Here is a 7,500-nt window from a genome sequence, read left to right on the forward strand (position 1 = left end):
TCATTAAAAAAAAAAAAAAAAGAGTCAATACCCGATCTCTGAATCTTAGCAGGTTTAGGTCTGGTTAGTACTTTGATGAGAGACTGCCTAGGAATACCAGGTGCTTTAAGCTTTTGGGCTTTCTTTCCTACTTATATAATGTACTGGCGATACGATTGGCTGGTCTTTAAATAGTCCTCTCTTTGCAGCAGACTTCTCTTTCGGCCATACCAACCTGGCTATGCCCGATCTCGTCTGATCTCGGAAGCTAAGCAGGTTTGGGCCTGGTTAGTACTTGGATGGGAGACCGCCTGGGAATACCAGGTGCTGTAAGCTTTTTGGACATTTTTCACTTAGTTTATAATAATTTTGCCAAAAAAAAAAGTCAATGCCGATCTCTGAATATTAGCAGGTTTGGGCCTGGTTAGTACATGGATGGGAGACTGCCTGGGAATACCAGGTGCTGTAAGCTTTTTGGACATTTTTCACTTAGTATATAATAATTTTGCCAAAAAATAGAGTCAATGCCGATCTCTGAATATTTGCAGGTTTGGGCCTGGTTAGTACATGGATGGGAGACTGCCTGGGAATACCAGGTGCTTTAATCTTTTTGGAAAATTTCACGAATTATATAATAATCTTTCATTAAGAAAAAAAAAAAAGAGTCAATGCCTGATCTCTGAATCTTAGCAGGTTTAGGTCTGGTTAGTACTTTGATGAGAGACTGCCTAGGAATACCAGGTGCTTTAAGCTTTTGGGTTTTCTTTCCTACTTATATAATGTACTGGCGATAAGATTGGCTGGTCTTTAAATAGCCCTCTCTTTGCAGCAGACTTCGCTTACGGCCATACCAACCTGGCTATGCCCGATCTCATCTGATTTCGGAAGCTAAGCAGGTTTGGGCCTGGTTAGTACTTGGATGGGAGACCGCCTGGGAATACCAGGTGCTGTAAGCTTTTTGGACATTTTTCACTTAGTATATAATAATTTTGCCAAAAAATAGAGTCAATGCCTGATCTCTGAATATTAGCAGGTTTGGGCCTGCTTAGTACATGGATGGGAGACTGCCTGGGAATACCAGGTGCTTTAATCTTTTTGGAAAATTTCACGAATTATATAATAATCTTTCATTAAAAAAAAAGAGTCAATGCCCGATCTCTGAATCTTAGCAGGTTTAGGTCTGGTTAGTACTTTTATGAGAGACTGCCTAGGAATACCAGGTGCTTTAAGCTTTTGGACTTTCTTTCCTACTTATATAATGTACTGGCGATAAGATTGGCTGTTCTTTAAATAGCCCTCTCTTTGCAGCAGACTTTGCTTACGGCCATACCAACCTGGCTATGCCCGATCTCGTCTGATCTCGGAAGCTAAGCAGGTTTGGGCCTGGTTAGTACTTGGATGGGAGACCGCCTGGGAATACCATGTGCTGTAAGCTTTTTGGACATTTTTCACTTAGTATATAATAATTTTGCCAAAAAATAGAGAAAATGCCTGATCTCTGAATATTAGCAGGTTTGGGCCTGCTTAGTACATGGATGGGAGACTGCCTGGGAATACCAGGTGCTTTAATCTTTTTGGAAAATTTCACGAATTATATAATAATCTTTCATTAAAAAAAAAAAAGAGTCAATGCCCGATCTCTGAATCTTAGCAGGTTTAGGTCTGGTTAGTACTTTGATGAGAGACTGCCTAGGAATACCAGGTGCTTTAAGCTTTTGGGCTTTCTTTCCTACTTATATAATGTACTGGCGATACGATTGGCTGGTCTTTAAATAGCCCTCTCTTTGCAGCAGACTTCGCTTACGGCCATACCAACCTGGCTATGCCTGATCTCGTCTGATCTCGGAAGCTAAGCAGGTTTGGGCCTGGTTAGTACTTGGATGGGAGACCGCCTGGGAATACCAGGTGCTGTAAGCTTTTTGGACATTTTTCACTTAGTTTATAATAATTTTGCCAAAAAAAAAAGTCAATGCCCGATCTCTGAATCTTAGCAGGTTTAGGTCTGGTTAGTACTTTTATGAGAGACTGCCTAGGAATACCAGGTGCTTTAAGCTTTTGGGTTTTCTTTCCTACTTATATAATGTACTGGTGATAAGATTGGCTGTTCTTTAAATAGCCCTCTCTTTGCAGCAGACTTCGCTTACGGCCATACCAACCTGGCTATGCCCGATCTCGTCTGATCTCGGAAGCTAAGCAGGTTTGGGCCTGGTTAGTACTTGGATGGGAGACCTCCTGGGAATACCAGGTGCTGTAAGGTTTTTGGAAATGTTTCACTTAGTATATAATAATTTTGCCAAAAAATAGAGTCAAAGCCCGATCTCTGAATATTAGCAGGTTTGCGCCTGGTTAGTACATGGATGGGAGACTGCCTGGGAATACCAGGTGCTGTAAGCTTTTTGGACATTTTTCACTTAGTATATAATAATTTTGCCAAAAAATAGAGTCAATGCCCGATCTCTGAATATTTGCAGGTTTGGGCCTGGTTAGTACATGGATGGGAGACTGCCTGGGAATACCAGGTGCTTTAATCTTTTTGGAAAATTTCACGAATTATATAATAATCTTTCATTAAAAAAAAAAAAAAGAGTCAATGCCCGATCTCTGAATCTTAACAGGTTTAGGTCTGGTTAGTACTTTTATGAGAGACTGCCTAGGAATACCAGGTGCTTTAAGCTTTTGGGTTTTCTTTCCTACTTATATAATGTACTGGCGATAAGATTGGCTGGTCTTTAAATAGCCCTCTCTTTGCAGCAGACTTCGCTTACGGCCATACCAACCTGGCTATGCCCGATCTCGTCTGATTTCGGAAGCTAAGCAGGTTTGGGCCTGGTTAGTACTTGGATGGGAGACCTCCTGGGAATACCAGGTGCTGTAAGGTTTTTGGAAATGTTTCACTTAGTATATAATAATTTTGCCAAAAAATAGAGTCAATGCCCGATCTCTGAATATTAGCAGGTTTGCGCCTGGTTAGTACATGGATGGGAGACTGCCTGGGAATACCAGGTGCTTTAATCTTTTTGGAAAATTTCACGAATTTTATAATAATCTTTCATAAAAAAAAAAAGAGTCAATGCCCGATCTCTGAATCTTAACAGGTTTAGGTCTGGTTAGTACTTTTATGAGAGACTGCCTAGGCATACCAGGTGCTTTAAGCTTTTGGGCTTTCTTTCCTACTTATATAATGTACTGGCGATAAGATTGGCTGTTCTTTAAATAGCCCTCTCTTTGCAGCAGACTTCGCTTACGGCCATACCAACCTGGCTATGCCCGATCTCGTCTGATCTCGGAAGCTAAGCAGGTTTGGGCCTGGTTAGTACTTGGATGGGAGACCGCCTGGGAATACCAGGTGCTGTAAGCTTTTTGGACATTTTTCACTTAGTATATAATAATTTTGCCAAAAAATAGAGAAAATGCCCGATCTCTGAATATTAGCAGGTTTGCGCCTGGTTAGTACATGGATGGGAGACTGCCTGGGAATACCAGGTGCTTTAATCTTTTTGGAAAATTTCACGAATTATATAATAATCTTTCATTAAAAAAAAAAAAGAGTCAATGCCCGATCTCTGAATCTTAACAGGTTTAGGTCTGGTTAGTACTTTTATGAGAGACTGCCTAGGAATACCAGGTGCTTTAAGCTTTTGGGTTTTCTTTCCTACTTATGTAATGTACTGGCGATAAGATTGGCTGCTCTTTAAATAGCCCTCTCTTTGCAGCAGACTTCGCTTGCGGCAATACCAACCTGGCTATGCCCGATCTCGTCTGATCTCGGAAGCTAAGCAGGTTTGGGCCTGGTTAGTACTTGGATGGGAGACCGCCTGGGAATACCAGGTGCTGTAAGCTTTTTGGAAATTTTTCACTTAGTATATAATAATTTTGCCAAAAAATAAAGTCAATGCCCGATCTCTGAATATTAGTAGGTTTGCGCCTGGTTAGTACATGGATGGGAGACTGCCTGGGAATACCAGGTGCTGTAAGCTTTTTGGACATTTTTCACTATAATAATTTTGCCAAAAAATAGAGTCAATACCCGATCTCTGAATATTTGCAGGTTTGGGCCTGGTTAGTACATGGATGGGAGACTGCCTGGGAATACCAGGTGCTTTAATCTTTTTGGAAAATTTCACGAATTATATAATAATCTTTCATTAAAAAAAAAAAAAGAGTCAATACCCGATCTCTGAATCTTAGCAGGTTTAGGTCTGGTAAGTACTTTTATGAGAGACTGCCTAGGAATACCAGGTTCTTTAAGCTTTTGGGTTTTCTTTCCTACGTATATAATGTACTGGCGATACGATTGGCTGTTCTTTAAATAGCCCTCTCTTTGCAGCAGACTTCGCTTACGCCATACCAACCTGGCTATGCCCGATCTCGTCTGATCTCGGAAGCTAAGCAGGTTTGTGCCTGGTTAGTACTTGGATGGGAGACCGCCTGGGAATACCAGGTGCTGTAAGCTTTTTGGACATTTTTCACTTAGTATATAATAATTTTGCCAAAAAATAGAGTCAATGCCCGATCTCTGAATATTAGCAGGTTTGCGCCTGGTTAGTACTTTTATGAGAGACTGCCTAGGAATACCAGGTGCTTTAAGCTTTTGGGTTTTCTTTCCTACGTATATAATGTACTGGCGATAAGATTGGCTGTTCTTTAAATAGCCCTCTCTTTGCAGCAGACTTCGCTTACGGCCATACCAACCTGGCTATGCCCGATCTCGTCTGATCTCGGAAGCTAAGCAGGTTTGGGCCTGGTTAGTACTTGGATGGGAGACCGCCTGGGAATACCAGGTGCTGTAAGCTTTTTGGAAATTTTTCACTTAGTATATAATAATTTTGCCAAAAAATAGAGTCAATGCCCGATCTCTGAATATTAGCAGGTTTGCGCCTGGTTAGTACATGGATGGGAGACTGCCTGGGAATACCAGGTGCTTTAATCTTTTTGGAAAATTTCACGAATTATATAATAATCTTTCATTAAAAAAAAAAAAGAGTCAATGCCCGATCTCTGAATCTTAACAGGTTTAGGTCTGGTTAGTACTTTTATGAGAGACTGCCTAGGAATACCAGGTGCTTTAAGCTTTTGGGTTTTCTTTCCTACTTATATAATGTACTGGCGATAAGATTGGCTGTTCTTTAAATAGCCCTCTCTTTGCAGCAGACTTTGCTTACGGCCATACCAACCTGGCTATGACCGATCTCGTCTGATCTCGGAAGCTAAGCAGGTTTGGGCCTGGTTAGTACTTGGATGGGAGACCGCCTGGGAATACCAGGTGCTGTAAGCTTTTTTGAAATTTTTCACTTAGTATATAATAATTTTGCCAAAAGATAGAGTCAATGCCGATCTCTGAATATTAGCAGGTTTAGGTCTGGTTAGTACTTTTATGAGAGACTGCCTAGGAATACCAGGTGCTTTAAGCTTTTGGGCTTTCTTTCCTACTTCTATAATGTACTGGCGATAAGATTGGCTGTTCTTTAAATAGCCCTCTCTTTGCAGCAGACTTTGCTTACGGCCATACCAACCTGGCTATGCCCGATCTCGTCTGATCTCGGAAGCTAAGCAGGTTTGGGCCTGGTTAGTACTTGGATGGGAGACCGCCTGGGAATACCAGGTGCTGTAAGCTTTTTGGACATTTTTCACTTAGTATATAATAATTTTGCCAAAAAATAGAGAAAATGCCTGATCTCTGAATATTAGCAGGTTTGGGCCTGCTTAGTACATGGATGGGAGACTGCCTGGGAATACCAGGTGCTTTATTGTTTTTGGAAAATTTCACGAATTATATAATAATCTTTCATTAAAAAAAAAAAAAAAAAAGAGTCAATGCCCGATCTCTGAATCTTAGCAGGTTTAGGTCTGGTTAGTACTTTGATGAGAGACTGCCTAGGAATACCAGGTGCTTTAAGCTTTTGGGTTTTCTTTCCTACTTATATAATGTACTGGCGATAAGATTGGCTGTTCTTTAAATAGCCCTCTTTTTGCAGCAGACTTCGATTATGGCCATACCAACCTGGCTATGACCGATCTTGTCTGATCTCGGAAGCTAAGCAGGTTTGGGCCTGGTTAGTACTTGGATGGGAGACCGCCTGGGAATACCAGGTGCTGTAAGCTTTTTGGAAATTTTTCACTTAGTATATAATAATTTTGCCAAAAGATAGAGTCAATGCCGATCTCTGAATATTAGCAGGTTTGGGCCTGGTTAGTACATGGATGGGAGACTGCCTGGGAATACCAGGTGCTGTAAGCTTTTTGGACATTTTTCACTTAGTATATAATAATTTTGCCAAAAAATAGAGTCAATGCCGATCTCTGAATATTTGCAGGTTTGGGCCTGGTTAGTACATGGATGGGAGACTGCCTGGGAATACCAGGTGCTTTAATCTTTTTGGAAAATTTCACGAATTATATAATAATCTTTCATTAAGAAAAAAAAAAAAAAGAGTCAATGCCTGATCTCTGAATCTTAGCAGGTTTAGGTCTGGTTAGTACTTTGATGAGAGACTGCCTAGGAATACCAGGTGCTTTAAGCTTTTGGGTTTTCTTTCCTACTTATATAATGTACTGGCGATAAGATTGGCTGGTCTTTAAATAGCCCTCTCTTTGCAGCAGACTTCGCTTACGGCCATACCAACCTGGCTATGCCCGATCTCGTCTGATTTCGGAAGCTAAGCAGGTTTGGGCCTGGTTAGTACTTGGATGGGAGACCGCCTGGGAATACCAGGTGCTGTAAGCTTTTTGGACATTTTTCACTTAGTATATAATAATTTTGCCAAAAAATAGAGTCAATGCCTGATCTCTGAATATTAGCAGGTTTGGGCCTGCTTAGTACATGGATGGGAGACTGCCTGGGAATACCAGGTGCTTTAATCTTTTTGGAAAATTTCACGAATTATATAATAATCTTTCATTAAAAAAAAAAGAGTCAATGCCCGATCTCTGAATCTTAGCAGGTTTAGGTCTGGTTAGTACTTTTATGAGAGACTGCCTAGGAATACCAGGTGCTTTAAGCTTTTGGGCTTTCTTTCCTACTTATATAATGTACTGGCGATAAGATTGGCTGTTCTTTAAATAGCCCTCTCTTTGCAGCAGACTTTGCTTACGGCCATACCAACCTGGCTATGCCTGATCTCATCTGATCTCGGAAGCTAAGCAGGTTTGGGCCTGGTTAGTACTTGGATGGGAGACCGCCTGGGAATACCAGGTGCTGTAAGCTTTTTGGACATTTTTCACTTAGTATATAATAATTTTGCCAAAAAATAGAGAAAATGCCTGATCTCTGAATATTAGCAGGTTTGGGCCTGCTTAGTACATGGATGGGAGACTGCCTGGGAATACCAGGTGCTTTAATCTTTATGGAAAATTTCACGAATTATATAATAATCTTTCATTAAAAAAAAAAAAAAAAAAAGAGTCAATGCCCGATCTCTGAATCTTAGCAGGTTTAGGTCTGGTTAGTACTTTGATGAGAGACTGCCTAGGAATACCAGGTGCTTTAAGCTTTTGGGCTTTCTTTCCTACTTATATAATGTA

At 40.8% G+C, this 7,500-nt stretch overlaps 15 non-coding genes across 15 annotated transcripts; all 15 read left to right on the forward strand.

Moving 5' to 3' along the window:
- Positions 1–196: 196 nt before the first annotated feature.
- On the forward strand, positions 197–315 carry LOC128000503 (5S ribosomal RNA). Its single transcript, XR_008173285.1, has one exon. It is a non-coding gene; the product is annotated as a 5S ribosomal RNA (ribosomal RNA).
- Positions 316–816: 501 nt separating this feature from the next.
- On the forward strand, positions 817–935 carry LOC127994941 (5S ribosomal RNA). The gene has a single exon (XR_008167907.1). It is a non-coding gene; the product is annotated as a 5S ribosomal RNA (ribosomal RNA).
- Positions 936–1,295: 360 nt separating this feature from the next.
- On the forward strand, positions 1,296–1,414 carry LOC127999379 (5S ribosomal RNA). The gene has a single exon (XR_008172200.1). It is a non-coding gene; the product is annotated as a 5S ribosomal RNA (ribosomal RNA).
- A 363-nt stretch (positions 1,415–1,777) lies between these two features.
- On the forward strand, positions 1,778–1,896 carry LOC127995145 (5S ribosomal RNA). The gene has a single exon (XR_008168105.1). It is a non-coding gene; the product is annotated as a 5S ribosomal RNA (ribosomal RNA).
- A 221-nt stretch (positions 1,897–2,117) lies between these two features.
- On the forward strand, positions 2,118–2,236 carry LOC127996671 (5S ribosomal RNA). The gene has a single exon (XR_008169567.1). It is a non-coding gene; the product is annotated as a 5S ribosomal RNA (ribosomal RNA).
- Positions 2,237–2,738: 502 nt separating this feature from the next.
- LOC128002621 (5S ribosomal RNA) lies at positions 2,739–2,857 on the forward strand. Its single transcript, XR_008175367.1, has one exon. It is a non-coding gene; the product is annotated as a 5S ribosomal RNA (ribosomal RNA).
- A 361-nt stretch (positions 2,858–3,218) lies between these two features.
- On the forward strand, positions 3,219–3,337 carry LOC127997936 (5S ribosomal RNA). Its single transcript, XR_008170792.1, has one exon. It is a non-coding gene; the product is annotated as a 5S ribosomal RNA (ribosomal RNA).
- Positions 3,338–3,700: 363 nt separating this feature from the next.
- Positions 3,701–3,819, forward strand: LOC127998369 (5S ribosomal RNA). The gene has a single exon (XR_008171211.1). It is a non-coding gene; the product is annotated as a 5S ribosomal RNA (ribosomal RNA).
- Positions 3,820–4,314: 495 nt separating this feature from the next.
- On the forward strand, positions 4,315–4,432 carry LOC128006304 (5S ribosomal RNA). The gene has a single exon (XR_008178932.1). It is a non-coding gene; the product is annotated as a 5S ribosomal RNA (ribosomal RNA).
- Positions 4,433–4,653: 221 nt separating this feature from the next.
- LOC127997948 (5S ribosomal RNA) lies at positions 4,654–4,772 on the forward strand. The gene has a single exon (XR_008170803.1). It is a non-coding gene; the product is annotated as a 5S ribosomal RNA (ribosomal RNA).
- A 363-nt stretch (positions 4,773–5,135) lies between these two features.
- LOC127998650 (5S ribosomal RNA) lies at positions 5,136–5,254 on the forward strand. Its single transcript, XR_008171485.1, has one exon. It is a non-coding gene; the product is annotated as a 5S ribosomal RNA (ribosomal RNA).
- Positions 5,255–5,474: 220 nt separating this feature from the next.
- Positions 5,475–5,593, forward strand: LOC127997959 (5S ribosomal RNA). Its single transcript, XR_008170814.1, has one exon. It is a non-coding gene; the product is annotated as a 5S ribosomal RNA (ribosomal RNA).
- Positions 5,594–5,962: 369 nt separating this feature from the next.
- On the forward strand, positions 5,963–6,081 carry LOC128005389 (5S ribosomal RNA). The gene has a single exon (XR_008178043.1). It is a non-coding gene; the product is annotated as a 5S ribosomal RNA (ribosomal RNA).
- A 503-nt stretch (positions 6,082–6,584) lies between these two features.
- Positions 6,585–6,703, forward strand: LOC127997338 (5S ribosomal RNA). Its single transcript, XR_008170204.1, has one exon. It is a non-coding gene; the product is annotated as a 5S ribosomal RNA (ribosomal RNA).
- A 361-nt stretch (positions 6,704–7,064) lies between these two features.
- LOC127994360 (5S ribosomal RNA) lies at positions 7,065–7,183 on the forward strand. The gene has a single exon (XR_008167352.1). It is a non-coding gene; the product is annotated as a 5S ribosomal RNA (ribosomal RNA).
- The last annotated feature ends 317 nt before the right edge of the window (positions 7,184–7,500 follow it).

Source organism: Carassius gibelio, chromosome B22, assembly GCF_023724105.1.
Source record: "Carassius gibelio isolate Cgi1373 ecotype wild population from Czech Republic chromosome B22, carGib1.2-hapl.c, whole genome shotgun sequence".
Lineage (NCBI taxonomy): Eukaryota > Metazoa > Chordata > Actinopteri > Cypriniformes > Cyprinidae > Carassius > Carassius gibelio.